We start from the raw sequence: 15,475 nt of genomic DNA on the forward strand, positions 1-15,475 counted from the left end.
AAAAGGCACATAGCTAGAGTCCTTCGGCGTGAAGGAGGTGGTGGTGGGCATAGACACAGACAGGCGGCAGCCTGTAATAGGCGGCAGCCCGTAATAGGCACATAGCTAGAGTCCTTCAACGTGAAGGAGGTGGTGGTGGGCATAGACACAGACAGACGGCAGCCTGTAATAGGCAAATAGCTAGAGTCCTTCAGCGTGAAGGAGGTGGTGGTGGGCATAGACACAGACAGTCGGCAGCCTGTAATAGGCGGCAGCCTGTAATAGGCACATAGCTAGAGTCCTTCGGCGTGAAGGAGGTGGTGGTGGGCATAGACACAGACAGGCGGCAGCCTGTAATAGGCACATAGCTAGAGTCCTTCAACGTGAAGGAGGTGGTGGGCATAGACACAGACAGGCGGCAGCCTGTATTAGGCAGCAGCCTGTAATAGGCACATAGCTAGAGTCCTTCAACGTGAAGGAGGTGGTGGTGGGCATAGACACAGACAGGCAATAGCCTGTAATAGGCACATAGCTAGAGTCCTTTAACGTGAAGGAGGTGGTGGTGGGCATAGACACAGACAGGCGATAGCCTGTAATAGGCACATAGCTAGAGTCCTTTAACGTGAAGGAGGTGGTGGTGGGCATAGACACAGACAGGCGGCAGCCTGTAATAGGCACATAGCTAGAGTCCTTCAACGTGAAGGAGGTGGTGGTGGGCATAGACACAGACAGGCGATAGCCTGTAATAGGCACATAGCTAGAGTCCTTCGGCTTGAAGGAGGTGGTGGTGGGCATAGACACAGACAGGCGGCAGCCTGTATTAGGCAGCAGCCTGTAATAGGCACATAGCTAGAGTCCTTCAACGTGAAGGAGGTGGTGGTGGGCATAGACACAGACAGGCAATAGCCTGTAATAGGCACATAGCTAGAGTCCTTTAACGTGAAGGAGGTGGTGGTGGGCATAGACACAGACAGGCGATAGCCTGTAATAGGCACATAGCTAGAGTCCTTCGGTGTGAAGGAGGTGGTGGTGGGCATAGACACAGACAGGCGGCAGCCTGTAAAAGGCACATAGCTAGAGTCCTTCGGCGTGAAGGAGGTGGTGGTGGGCATAGACACAGACAGGCGGCAGCCTGTAATAGGCGGCAGCCTGTAATAGGCACATAGCTAGAGTCCTTCAACGTGAAGGAGGTGGTGGTGGGCATAGACACAGACAGGCGGCAGCCTGTAATAGGCACATAGCTAGAGTCCTTCAACGTGAAGGAGGTGGTGGTGGGCATAGACACAGACAGGCGGCAGCCTGTAATAGGCGGCAGCCTGTAAAAGGCACATAGCTAGAGTCCTTCGGCGTGAAGGAGGTGTTGGTGGGCATAGACACAGACAGGCGGCAGCCTGTAATAGGCGGCAGCCTGTAATAGGCACATAGCTAGAGTCCTTCAACGTGAAGGAGGTGGTGGTGGGCATAGACACAGACAGGCGGCAGCCTGTAATAGGCAAATAGCTAGAGTCCTTCAGCGTAAAGGAGGTGGTGGTGGGCATAGACACAGACAGGCGGCAGCCTGTAATAGGCGGCAGCCTGTAATAGGCACATAGCTAGAGTCCTTCAACGTGAAGGAGGTGGTGGTGGGCATAGACACAGACAGGCGGCAGCCTGTAATAGGCGGCAGCCTGTAAAAGGCACATAGCTAGAGTCCTTCGGCGTGAAGGAGGTGTTGGTGGGCATAGACACAGACAGGCGGCAGCCTGTAATAGGCGGCAGCCTGTAATAGGCACATAGCTAGAGTCCTTCAACGTGAAGGAGGTGGTGGTGGGCATAGACACAGACAGGCGGCAGCCTGTAATAGGCAAATAGCTAGAGTCCTTCAGCGTAAAGGAGGTGGTGGTGGGCATAGACACAGACAGGCGGCAGCCTGTAATAGGCGGCAGCCTGTAATAGGCACATAGCTAGAGTCCTTCGGCGTGAAGGAGGTGGTGGTGGGCATAGACACAGACAGGCGGCAGCCTGTAATAGGCACATAGCTAGAGTCCTTCAACGTGAAGGAGGTGGTGGTGGGCATAGACACAGACAGGCAATAGCCTGTAATAGGCACATAGCTAGAGTCCTTTAACGTGAAGGAGGTGGTGGTGGGCATAGACACAGACAGGCGATAGCCTGTAATAGGCACATAGCTAGAGTCCTTTAACGTGAAGGAGGTGGTGGTGGGCATAGACACAGACAGGCGGCAGCCTGTAAAAGGCACATAGCTAGAGTCCTTCAACGTGAAGGAGGTGGTGGTGGGCATAGACACAGACAGGCGGCAGCCTGTAATAGGCACATAGCTAGAGTCATTCAACGTGAAGGAGGTGGTTGTGGGCATAGACACAGACAGGCGATAGCCTGTAATAGGCACATAGCTAGAGTCCTTCGGCGTGAAGGAGGTGGTGGTGGGCATAGACACAGACAGGCGGCAGCCTGTAATAGGCACATAGCTAGAGTCCTTCAACGTGAAGGAGGTGGTGGTGGGCATAGACACAGACAGGCGGCAGCCTGTAATAGGCGGCAGCCTGTAATAGGCAAATAGCTAGAGTCCTTCAACATGAAGGAGGTGGTGGTGGGCATAGACACAGACAGGCGGCAGCCTGTAATAGGCGGCAGCCTGTAATAGGCACATAGCTAGAGTCCTTCGGCGTGAAGGAGGTGGTGGAGGGCATAGACACAGACAGGCGGCAGCCTGTAATAGGCACATAGCTAGAGTCCTTCGGCGTGAAGGAGGTGGTGGTGGGCATAGACACAGACAGGCGGCAGCCTGTAATAGGCACATAGCTAGAGACCTTCGGCGTGAAGGAGGTGGTGGAGGGCATAGACACAGACAGGCGGCAGCCTGTAATAGGCACATAGCTAGAGTCCTTCGGCGTGAAGGAGGTGGTGGTGGGCATAGACACAGACAGGCGGCAGCCTGTAATAGGCGGCAGCCTGTAATAGGCACATAGCTAGAGTCCTTCAACGTGAAGGAGGTGGTGGTGGGCATAGACACAGACAGGCTGCAGCCTGTAATAGGCACATAGCTAGAGTCCTTCGGCGTGAAGGAGGTGGTGGTGGGCATAGACACAGACAGGCGGCAGCCTGTAATAGGCACATAGCTAGAGTCCTTCAACGTGAAGGAGGTGGTGGTGGGCATAGACACAGACAGGCAATAGCCTGTAATAGGCACATAGCTAGAGTCCTTTAACGTGAAGGAGGTGGTGGTGGGCATAGACACAGACAGGCGATAGTCTGTAATAGGCACATAGCTAGAGTCCTTTAACGTGAAGGAGGTGGTGGTGGGCATAGACACAGACAGGCGATAGCCTGTAATAGGCACATAGCTGGAGTCCTTCAACGTGAAGGAGGTGGTGGTGGGCATAGACACAGACAGGCGATAGCCTGTAATAGGCACATAGCTAGAGTCCTTCGGCGTGAAGGAGGTGGTGGTGGGCATAGACACAGACAGGCGGCAGCCTGTAATAGGCACATAGCTAGAGTCCTTCAACGTGAAGGAGGTGGTGGTGGGCATAGACACAGACAGGCGGCAGCCTGTAATAGGCGGCAGCCTGTAAAAGGCACATAGCTAGAGTCCTTCGGCGTGAAGGAGGTGGTGGTGGGCATAGACACAGACAGGCGGCAGCCTGTAATAGGCGGCAGCCTGTAATAGGCACATAGCTAGAGTCCTTCAACGTGAAGGAGGTGGTGGTGGGCATAGACACAGACAGACGGCAGCCTGTAATAGGCACATAGCTAGAGTCCTTCGGCGTGAAGGAGGTGGTGGTGGGCATAGACACAGACAGGCGGCAGCCTGTAATAGGCGGCAGCCTGTAAAAGGCACATAGCTAGAGTCCTTCGGCGTGAAGGAGGTGGTGGTGGGCATAGACACAGACAGGCGGCAGCCTGTAATAGGCGGCAGCCTGTAATAGGCACATAGCTAGAGTCCTTCAACGTGAAGGAGGTGGTGGTGGGCATAGACACAGAAAGGCGGCAGCCTGTAATAGGCAAATAGCTAGAGTCCTTCAGCGTAAAGGAGGTGGTGGTGGGCATAGACACAGACAGGCGGCAGCTTGTAATAGGCGGCAGCCTGTAATAGGCACATAGCTAGAATCCTTCGGCGTGAAGGAGGTGGTGGTGGGCATAGACACAGACAGGCGGCAGCCTGTAATAGGCACATAGCTAGAGTCCTTCAACGTGAAGGAGGTGGTGGGCATAGACACAGACAGGCGGCAGCCTGTATTAGGCAGCAGCCTGTAATAGGCACATAGCTAGAGTCCTTCAACGTGAAGGAGGTGGTGGTGGGCATAGACACAGACAGGCAATAGCCTGTAATAGGCACATAGCTAGAGTCCTTTAACGTGAAGGAGGTGGTGGTGGGCATAGACACAGACAGGCGATAGCCTGTATTAGGCACATAGCTAGAGTCCTTCGGCTTGAAGGAGGTGGTGGTGGGCATAAACACAGACAGGCGGCAGCCTGTATTAGGCAGCAGCCTGTAATAGGCACATAGCTAGAGTCCTTCAACGTGAAGGAGGTGGTGGTGGGCATAGACACAGACAGGCAATAGCCTGTAATAGGCACATAGCTAGAGTCCTTTAACGTGAAGGAGGTGGTGGTGGGCATAGACACAGACAGGCGATAGCCTGTAATAGGCACATAGCTAGAGTCCTTTAACGTGAAGGAGGTGGTGGTGGGCATAGACACAGACAGGCGGCAGCCTGTAAAAGGCACATAGCTAGAGTCCTTCGGCGTGAAGGAGGTGGTGGTGGGCATAGACACAGACAGGCGGCAGCCTGTAATAGGCGGCAGCCTGTAATAGGCACATAGCTAGAGTCCTTCAACGTGAAGGAGGTGGTGGTGGGCATAGACACAGACAGGCGACAGCCTGTAATAGGCAAATAGCTAGAGTCCTTCGGCGTGAAGGAGGTGGTGGTGGGCATAGACACAGACAGGCGGCAGCCTGTAATAGGCACATAGCTAGAGTCATTCAACGTGAAGGAGGTGGTGGTGGGCATAGACACAGACAGGCGATAGCCTGTAATAGGCACATAGCTAGAGTCCTTCGGCGTGAAGGAGGTGGTGGTGGGCATAGACACAGACAGGCGGCAGCCTGTAATAGGCACATAGCTAGAGTCCTTCAACGTGAAGGAGGTGGTGGTGGGCATAGACACAGACAGGCGGCAGCCTGTATTAGGCAGCAGCCTGTAGTAGGCACATAGCTAGAGTCCTTCAACGTGAAGGAGGTGGTGGTGGGCATAGACACAGACAGGCAATAGCCTGTAATAGGCACATAGCTAGAGTCCTTTAACGTGAAGGAGGTGGTGGTGGGCATAGACACAGACAGGCGATAGCCTGTAATAGGCACATAGCTAGAGTCCTTTAACGTGAAGGAGGTGGTGGTGGGCATAGACACAGACAGGCGATAGCCTGTAATAGGCACATAGCTAGAGTCCTTCAACGTGAAGGAGGTGGTGGTGGGCATAGACACAGACAGGCGATAGCCTGTAATAGGCACATAGCTAGAGTCCTTCGGCGTGAAGGAGGTGGTGGTGGGCATAGACACAGACAGGCGGCAGCCTGTAATAGGCGGCAGCCTGTAATAGGCACATAGCTAGAGTCCTTCAACGTGAAGGAGGTGGTGGTGGGCATAGAAACGGACAGGCGGCAGCCTGTAATAGGCACATAGCTAGAGTCCTTCGGCGTGAAGGAGGTGGTGGTGGGCATATACACAGACAGGCGGCAGCCTGTAATAGGCGGCAGCCTGTAAAAGGCACATAGCTAGAGTCCTTCGGCGTGAAGGAGGTGGTGGTGGGCATAGACACAGACAGGCGGCAGCCTGTAATAGGCGGCAGCCTGTAATAGGCACATAGCTAGAGTCCTTCAACGTAAAGGAGGTGGTGGTGGGCATAGACACAGACAGGCGGCAGCCTGTAATAGGCAAATAGCTAGAGTCCTTCAGCGTGAAGGAGGTGGTGGTGGGCATAGACACAGACAGGCGGCAGCCTGTAATAGGCGGCAGCCTGTAATAGGCACATAGCTAGAGTCCTTCGGCGTGAAGGAGGTGGTGGTGGGCATAGACACAGACAGGCGGTAGCCTGTAATAGGCACATAGCTAGAGTCCTTCAACGTGAAGGAGGTGGTGGGCATAGACACAGACAGGCGGCAGCCTGTATTAGGCAGCAGCCTGTAATAGGCACATAGCTAGAGTCCTTCAACGTGAAGGAGGTGGTGGTGGGCATAGACACAGACAGGCAATAGCCTGTAATAGGCACATAGCTAGAGTCCTTTAACGTGAAGGAGGTGGTGGTGGGCATAGACACAGACAGGCGATAGCCTGTAATAGGCACATAGCTAGAGTCCTTTAACGTGAAGGAGGTGGTGGTGGGCATAGACACAGACAGGCGGCAGCCTGTAATAGGCACATAGCTAGAGTCCTTCAACGTGAAGGAGGTGGTGGTGGGCATAGACACAGACAGGCGATAGCCTGTAATAGGCACATAGCTAGAGTCCTTCGGCTTGAAGGAGGTGGTGGTGGGCATAGACACAGACAGGCGGCAGCATGTATTAGGCAGCAGCCTGTAATAGGCACATAGCTAGAGTCCTTCAACATGAAGGAGGTGGTGGTGGGCATAGACACAGACAGGCAATAGCCTGTAATAGGCACATAGCTAGAGTCCTTTAACGTGAAGGAGGTGGTGGTGGGCATAGACACAGACAGGCGATAGCCTCTAATAGGCACATAGCTAGAGTCCTTCGGTGTGAAGGAGGTGGTGGTGGGCATAGACACAGACAGGCGGCAGCCTGTAAAAGGCACATAGCTAGAGTCCTTCGGCGTGAAGGAGGTGGTGGTGGGCATAGACACAGACAGGCGGCAGCCTGTAATAGGCGGCAGCCTGTAATAGGCACATAGCTAGAGTCCTTCAACGTGAAGGAGGTGGTGGTGGGCATAGACACAGACAGGCGGCAGCCTGTAATAGGCACATAGCTAGAGTCCTTCAACGTGAAGGAGGTGGTGGTGGGCATAGACACAGACAGGCGGCAGCCTGTAATAGGCGGCAGCCTGTAAAAGGCACATAGCTAGAGTCCTTCGGCGTGAAGGAGGTGGTGGTGGGCATAGACACAGACAGGCGGCAGCCTGTAATAGGCGGCAGCCTGTAATAGGCATATAGCTAGAGTCCTTCAACGTGAAGGAGGTGGTGGTGGGCATAGACACAGACAGGCGGCAGCCTGTAATAGGCACATAGCTAGAGTCCTTCGGCGTGAAGGAGGTGGTGGTGGGCATAGACACAGACAGGCGGCAGCCTGTAATAGGCGGGAGCCTGTAAAAGGCACATAGCTAGAGTCCTTCGGCGTGAAGGAGGTGGTGGTGGGCATAGACACAGACAGGCGGCAGCCTGTAATAGGCGGCAGCCTGTAATAGGCACATAGCTAGAGTCCTTCAACGTGAAGGAGGTGGTGGTGGGCATAGACACAGACAGGCGGCAGCCTGTAATAGGCAAATAGCTAGAGTCCTTCAGCGTAAAGGAGGTGGTGGTGGGCATAGACACAGACAGGCGGCAGCCTGTAATAGGCGGCAGCCTGTAATAGGCACATAGCTAGAGTCCTTCGGCGTGAAGGAGGTGGTGGTGGGCATAGACACAGACAGGCGGCAGCCTGTAATAGGCACATAGCTAGAGTCCTTCAACGTGAAGGAGGTGGTGGGCATAGACACAGACGGGCGGCAGCCTGTATTAGGCAGCAGCCTGTAATAGGCACATAGCTAGAGTCCTTCAACGTGAAGGAGGTGGTGGTGGGCATAGACACAGACAGGCAATAGCCTGTAATAGGCACATAGCTAGAGTCCTTTAACGTGAAGGAGGTGGTGGTGGGCATAGACACAGACAGGCGATAGCCTGTAATAGGCACATAGCTAGAGTCCTTTAACGTGAAGGAGGTGGTGGTGGGCATAGACACAGACAGGCGGCAGCCTGTAAAAGGCACATAGCTAGAGTCCTTCGGTGTGAAGGAGGTGGTGGTGGGCATAGACACAGACAGGCGGCAGCCTGTAATAGGCACATAGCTAGAGTCCTTCAACGTGAAGGAGGTGGTGGTGGGCATAGACACAGACAGGCGGCAGCCTGTATTAGGCAGCAGCCTGTAGTAGGCACATAGCTAGAGTCCTTCAACGTGAAGGAGGTGGTGGTGGGCATAGACACAGACAGGCAATAGCCTGTAATAGGCACATAGCTAGAGTCCTTTAACGTGAAGGAGGTGGTGGTGGGCATAGACACAGACAGGCGATAGCCTGTAATAGGCACATAGCTAGAGTCCTTTAACGTGAAGGAGGTGGTGGTGGGCATAGACACAGACAGGCGATAGCCTGTAATAGGCACATAGCTAGAGTCCTTCAACGTGAAGGAGGTGGTGGTGGGCATAGACACAGACAGGCGATAGCCTGTAATAGGCACATAGCTAGAGTCCTTCGGCGTGAAGGAGGTGGTGGTGGGCATAGACACAGACGGGCGGCAGCCTGTAATAGGCGGCAGCCTGTAATAGGCACATAGCTAGAGTCCTTCAACGTGAAGGAGGTGGTGGTGGGCATAGACACAGACAGGCGGCAGCCTGTAATAGGCACATAGCTAGAGTCCTTCGGCGTGAAGGAGGTGGTGGTGGGCATAGACACAGACAGGCGGCAGCCTGTAAAAGGCACATAGCTAGAGTCCTTCGGCGTGAAGGAGGTGGTGGTGGGCATAGACACAGACAGGCGGCAGCCTGTAATAGGCGGCAGCCTGTAATAGGCACATAGCTAGAGTCCTTCAACGTGAAGGAGGTGGTGGTGGGCATAGACACAGACAGGCGGCAGCCTGTAATAGGCAAATAGCTAGAGTCCTTCAGCGTGAAGGAGGTGGTGGTGGGCATAGACACAGACAGGCGGCAGCCTGTAATAGGCGGCAGCCTGTAATAGGCACATAGCTAGAGTCCTTCGGCGTGAAGGAGGTGGTGGTGGGCATAGACACAGACAGGCGGCAGCCTGTAATAGGCACATAGCTAGAGTCCTTCAACGTGAAGGAGGTGGTGGGCATAGACACAGACAGGCGGCAGCCTGTATTAGGCAGCAGCCTGTAATAGGCACATAGCTAGAGTCCTTCAACGTGAAGGAGGTGGTGGTGGGCATAGACACAGACAGGCAATAGCCTGTAATAGGCACATAGCTAGAGTCCTTTAACGTGAAGGAGGTGGTGGTGGGCATAGACACAGACAGGCGGCAGCCTGTAAAAGGCACATAGCTAGAGTCCTTCGGCGTGAAGGAGGTGGTGGTGGGCATAGACACAGACAGGCGGCAGCCTGTAATAGGCACATAGCTAGAGTCCTTCAACGTGAAGGAGGTGGTGGGCATAGACACAGACAGGCGGCAGCCTGTATTAGGCAGCAGCCTGTAATAGGCACATAGCTAGAGTCCTTCAACGTGAAGGAGGTGGTGGTGGGCATAGACACAGACAGGCAATAGCCTGTAATAGGCACATAGCTAGAGTCCTTTAACGTGAAGGAGGTGGTGGTGGGCATAGACACAGACAGGCGATAGCCTGTAATAGGCACATAGCTAGAGTCCTTTAACGTGAAGGAGGTGGTGGTGGGCATAGACACAGACAGGCGGCAGCCTGTAAAAGGCACATAGCTAGAGTCCTTCGGCGTGAAGGAGGTGGTGGTGGGCATAGACACAGACAGGCGGCAGCCTGTAATAGGCGGCAGCCTGTAATAGGCACATAGCTAGAGTCCTTCAACGTGAAGGAGGTGGTGGTGGGCATAGACACAGACAGGCGACAGCCTGTAATAGGCAAATAGCTAGAGTCCTTCGGCGTGAAGGAGGTGGTGGTGGGCATAGACACAGACAGGCGGCAGCCTGTAATAGGCACATAGCTAGAGTCATTCAACGTGAAGGAGGTGGTGGTGGGCATAGACACAGACAGGCGATAGCCTGTAATAGGCACATAGCTAGAGTCCTTCGGCGTGAAGGAGGTGGTGGTGGGCATAGACACAGACAGGCGGCAGCCTGTAATAGGCACATAGCTAGAGTCCTTCAACGTGAAGGAGGTGGTGGTGGGCATAGACACAGACAGGCGGCAGCCTGTATTAGGCAGCAGCCTGTAGTAGGCACATAGCTAGAGTCCTTCAACGTGAAGGAGGTGGTGGTGGGCATAGACACAGACAGGCAATAGCCTGTAATAGGCACATAGCTAGAGTCCTTTAACGTGAAGGAGGTGGTGGTGGGCATAGACACAGACAGGCGATAGCCTGTAATAGGCACATAGCTAGAGTCCTTTAACGTGAAGGAGGTGGTGGTGGGCATAGACACAGACAGGCGATAGCCTGTAATAGGCACATAGCTAGAGTCCTTCAACGTGAAGGAGGTGGTGGTGGGCATAGACACAGACAGGCGATAGCCTGTAATAGGCACATAGCTAGAGTCCTTCGGCGTGAAGGAGGTGGTGGTGGGCATAGACACAGACGGGCGGCAGCCTGTAATAGGCGGCAGCCTGTAATAGGCACATAGCTAGAGTCCTTCAACGTGAAGGAGGTGGTGGTGGGCATAGACACAGACAGGCGGCAGCCTGTAATAGGCACATAGCTAGAGTCCTTCGGCGTGAAGGAGGTGGTGGTGGGCATAGACACAGACAGGCGGCAGCCTGTAATAGGCGGCAGCCTGTAAAAGGCACATAGCTAGAGTCCTTCGGCGTGAAGGAGGTGGTGGTGGGCATAGACACAGACAGGCGGCAGCCTGTAATAGGCGGCAGCCTGTAATAGGCACATAGCTAGAGTCCTTCAACGTGAAGGAGGTGGTGGTGGGCATAGACACAGACAGGCGGCAGCCTGTAATAGGCAAATAGCTAGAGTCCTTCATCGTGAAGGAGGTGGTGGTGGGCATAGACACAGACAGGCGGCAGCCTGTAATAGGCGGCAGCCTGTAATAGGCACATAGCTAGAGTCCTTCGGCGTGAAGAAGGTGGTGGTGGGCATAGACACAGACAGGCGGCAGCCTGTAATAGGCACATAGCTAGAGTCCTTCAACGTGAAGGAGGTGGTGGGCATAGACACAGACAGGCGGCAGCCTGTATTAGGCAGCAGCCTGTAATAGGCACATAGCTAGAGTCCTTCAACGTGAAGGAGGTGGTGGTGGGCATAGACACAGACAGGCAATAGCCTGTAATAGGCACATAGCTAGAGTCCTTTAACGTGAAGGAGGTGGTGGTGGGCATAGACACAGACAGGCGATAGCCTGTAATAGGCACATAGCTAGAGTCCTTTAACGTGAAGGAGGTGGTGGTGGGCATAGACACAGACAGGCGGCAGCCTGTAATAGGCACATAGCTAGAGTCCTTCAACGTGAAGGAGGTGGTGGTGGGCATAGACACAGACAGGCGATAGCCTGTATTAGGCAGCAGCCTGTAATAGGCACATAGCTAGAGTCCTTCAACGTGAAGGAGGTGGTGGTGGGCATAGACACAGACAGGCAATAGCCTGTAATAGGCACATAGCTAGAGTCCTTCAACGTGAAGGAGGTGGTGGTGGGCATAGACACAGACAGGCAATAGCCTGTAATAGGCACATAGCTAGAGTCCTTCAACGTGAAGGAGGTGGTGGTGGGCATAGACACAGACAGGCAATAGCCTGTAATAGGCACATAGCTAGAGTCCTTTAACGTGAAGGAGGTGGTGGTGGGCATAGACACAGACAGGCGATAGAGCTGTAATAGGCACATAGCTAGAGTCCTTCGGTATGAAGGAGGTGGTGGTGGGCATAGACACAGACAGGCGGCAGCCTGTAAAAGGCACATAGCTAGAGTCCTTCGGCGTGAAGGAGGTGGTGGTGGGCATAGACACAGACAGGCGGCAGCCTGTAATAGGCGGCAGCCTGTAATAGGCACATAGCTAGAGTCCTTCAACGTGAAGGAGGTGGTGGTGGGCATAGACACAGACAGGCGACAGCCTGTAATAGGCAAATAGCTAGAGTCCTTCGGCGTGAAGGAGGTGGTGGTGGGCATAGACACAGACAGGCGGCAGCCTGTAATAGGCACATAGCTAGAGTCATTCAACGTGAAGGAGGTGGTGGTGGGCATAGACACAGACAGGCGATAGCCTGTAATAGGCACATAGCTAGAGTCCTTCGGCGTGAAGGAGGTGGTGGTGGGCATAGACACAGACAGGCGGCAGCCTGTAATAGGCACATAGCTAGAGTCCTTCAACGTGAAGGAGGTGGTGGTGGGCATAGACACAGACAGGCGGCAGCCTGTATTAGGCAGCAGCCTGTAGTAGGCACATAGCTAGAGTCCTTTAACGTGAAGGAGGTGGTGGTGGGCATAGACACAGACAGGCGATAGCCTGTAATAGGCACATAGCTAGAGTCCTTTAACGTGAAGGAGGTGGTGGTGGGCATAGACACAGACAGGCGATAGCCTGTAATAGGCACATAGCTAGAGTCCTTCAACGTGAAGGAGGTGGTGGTGGGCATAGACACAGACAGGCGATAGCCTGTAATAGGCACATAGCTAGAGTCCTTCGGCGTGAAGGAGGTGGTGGTGGGCATAGACACAGACGGGCGGCAGCCTGTAATAGGCGGCAGCCTGTAATAGGCACATAGCTAGAGTCCTTCAACGTGAAGGAGGTGGTGGTGGGCATAGACACAGACAGGCGGCAGCCTGTAATAGGCACATAGCTAGAGTCCTTCGGCGTGAAGGAGGTGGTGGTGGGCATAGACACAGACAGGCGGCAGCCTGTAATAGGCGGCAGCCTGTAAAAGGCACATAGCTAGAGTCCTTCGGCGTGAAGGAGGTGGTGGTGGGCATAGACACAGACAGGCGGCAGCCTGTAATAGGCGGCAGCCTGTAATAGGCACATAGCTAGAGTCCTTCAACGTGAAGGAGGTGGTGGTGGGCATAGACACAGACAGGCGGCAGCCTGTAATAGGCAAATAGCTAGAGTCCTTCATCGTGAAGGAGGTGGTGGTGGGCATAGACACAGACAGGCGGCAGCCTGTAATAGGCGGCAGCCTGTAATAGGCACATAGCTAGAGTCCTTCGGCGTGAAGAAGGTGGTGGTGGGCATAGACACAGACAGGCGGCAGCCTGTAATAGGCACATAGCTAGAGTCCTTCAACGTGAAGGAGGTGGTGGGCATAGACACAGACAGGCGGCAGCCTGTATTAGGCAGCAGCCTGTAATAGGCACATAGCTAGAGTCCTTCAACGTGAAGGAGGTGGTGGTGGGCATAGACACAGACAGGCAATAGCCTGTAATAGGCACATAGCTAGAGTCCTTTAACGTGAAGGAGGTGGTGGTGGGCATAGACACAGACAGGCGATAGCCTGTAATAGGCACATAGCTAGAGTCCTTTAACGTGAAGGAGGTGGTGGTGGGCATAGACACAGACAGGCGGCAGCCTGTAATAGGCACATAGCTAGAGTCCTTCAACGTGAAGGAGGTGGTGGTGGGCATAGACACAGACAGGCGATAGCCTGTATTAGGCAGCAGCCTGTAATAGGCACATAGCTAGAGTCCTTCAACGTGAAGGAGGTGGTGGTGGGCATAGACACAGACAGGCAATAGCCTGTAATAGGCACATAGCTAGAGTCCTTCAACGTGAAGAAGGTGGTGGTGGGCATAGACACAGACAGGCTGCAGCCTGTAATAGGCACATAGCTAGAGTGCTTCGGCGTGAAGGAGTTGGTGGTGGGCATAGACACAGGCAGGCGGCAGCCTGTAATAGGCACATAGCTAGAGTCCTTCGGCGTGAAGGAGGTGGTGGTGGGCATAGACACAGACAGGCGGCAGCCTGTAAAAGGCACATAGCTAGAGTCCTTCGGCGTGAAGGAGGTGGTGGTGGTGGGCATAGACACAGACAGGCGGCAGCCTGTAATAGGCACATAGCTAGAGTCCTTCAACGTGAAGGAGGTGGTGGTGGGCATAGACACAGACAGGCGGCAGCCTGTAATAGGCACATAGCTAGAGTCCTTCAGCTTGAAGGAGGTGGTGGTGGGCATAGACACAGACAGGCGGCAGCCTGTTATAGGCACATAGCTAGAGTCCCTCGGCGTGAAGGAGGTGGTGGAGGGCATAGACACAGACAGGCGGCAGCCTGTAATAGGCGGCAGCCTGTAATAGGCACATAGCTAGAGTCCTTCGGCGTGAAGGAGGTGGTGGTGGGCATAGACACAGACAGGCGGCAGCCTGTAATAGGCGGCAGCCTGTAAAGGCACATCGCTAGAGTCCTTCGGCGTGAAGGAGGTGGTGGTGGGCATAGACACAGACAGGCGGCAGCCTGTAATAGGCACATAGCTAGAGTCCTTCAGCGTGAAGGAGGTGGTGGTGGGCATAGACACAGACAGGCGGCAGCCTGTAATAGGCGGCAGCCTGTAATAGGCACTTAGCTAGAGTCCTTCGGCGTGAAGGAGGTGGTGGTGGGCATAGACACAGACAGGCGGCAGCCTGTAATAGGCGGCAGCCTGTAAAAGGCACATAGCTAGAGTCCTTCGGCGTGAAGGAGGTGGTGGAGGGCATAGACACAGACAGGCGGCAGCCTGTAATAGGCACATAGCTAGAGTCCTTCGGCGTGAAGGAGGTGGTGGTGGGCATAGACACAGACAGGCTGCAGCCTGTAATAGGCACATAGCTAGAGTCCTTTGGCGTGAAGGAGGTGGTGGTGGGCATAGACACAGACAGGCGTTAGCCTGTAATAGGCGGCAGCCTGTAACAGGCACATAGCTAGAGTCCTTCAACGTGAAGGAGGTGGTGGTGGGCATAGACACAGACAGGCTGCAGCCTGTAATAGGCACATAGCTAGAGTGCTTCGGCGTGAAGGAGGTGGTGGTGGGCATAGACACAGACAGGCGGCAGCCTGTAATAGGCACATAGCTAGAGTCCTTCGGCGTGAAGGAGGTGGTGGTGGGCATAGACACAGACAGGCGGCAGCCTGTAAAAGGCACATAGCTAGAGTCCTTCGGCGTGAAGGAGGTGGTGGTGGGCATAGACACAGACAGGCGGCAGCCTGTAATAGGCGGCAGCCTGTAATAGGCACATAGCTAGAGTCCTTCAACGTGAAGGAGGTGGTGGTGGGCATAGACACAGACAGGCGGCAGCCTGTAATAGGCGGCAGCCTGTAATAGGCACATAGCTAGAGTCCTTCGGCTCGAAGGAGGTGGTGGAGGGCATAGACACAGACAGGCGGCAGCCTGTAATAGGCACATAGCTAGAGTCCTTCGGCGTGAAGGAGGTGGTGGTGGGCATAGACAAAGACAGGCGGCAGCCTGTAATAGGCAGCAGCCTGTAATAGGCACAAAGCTAGAGTCCTTCGGCGTGAAGGAGGTGGTGGTGGGCATAGACACAGACAGGCGGGAGCCTGTAATAGGCACATAGCTAGAGTCCTTCAACGTGAATGAGGTGGTGGTGGGCATAGACACAGACAGGCGGCAGCCTGTATTAGGCAGCAGCCTGTAGTAGGCACATAGCTAGAGTCCTTCAACGTGA

The sequence above is a fragment of the Pimephales promelas genome, chromosome 9, assembly GCF_988280905.1.
Source record: "Pimephales promelas chromosome 9, fPimPro1.hap1.1, whole genome shotgun sequence".
Classification (NCBI taxonomy): domain Eukaryota; kingdom Metazoa; phylum Chordata; class Actinopteri; order Cypriniformes; family Leuciscidae; genus Pimephales; species Pimephales promelas.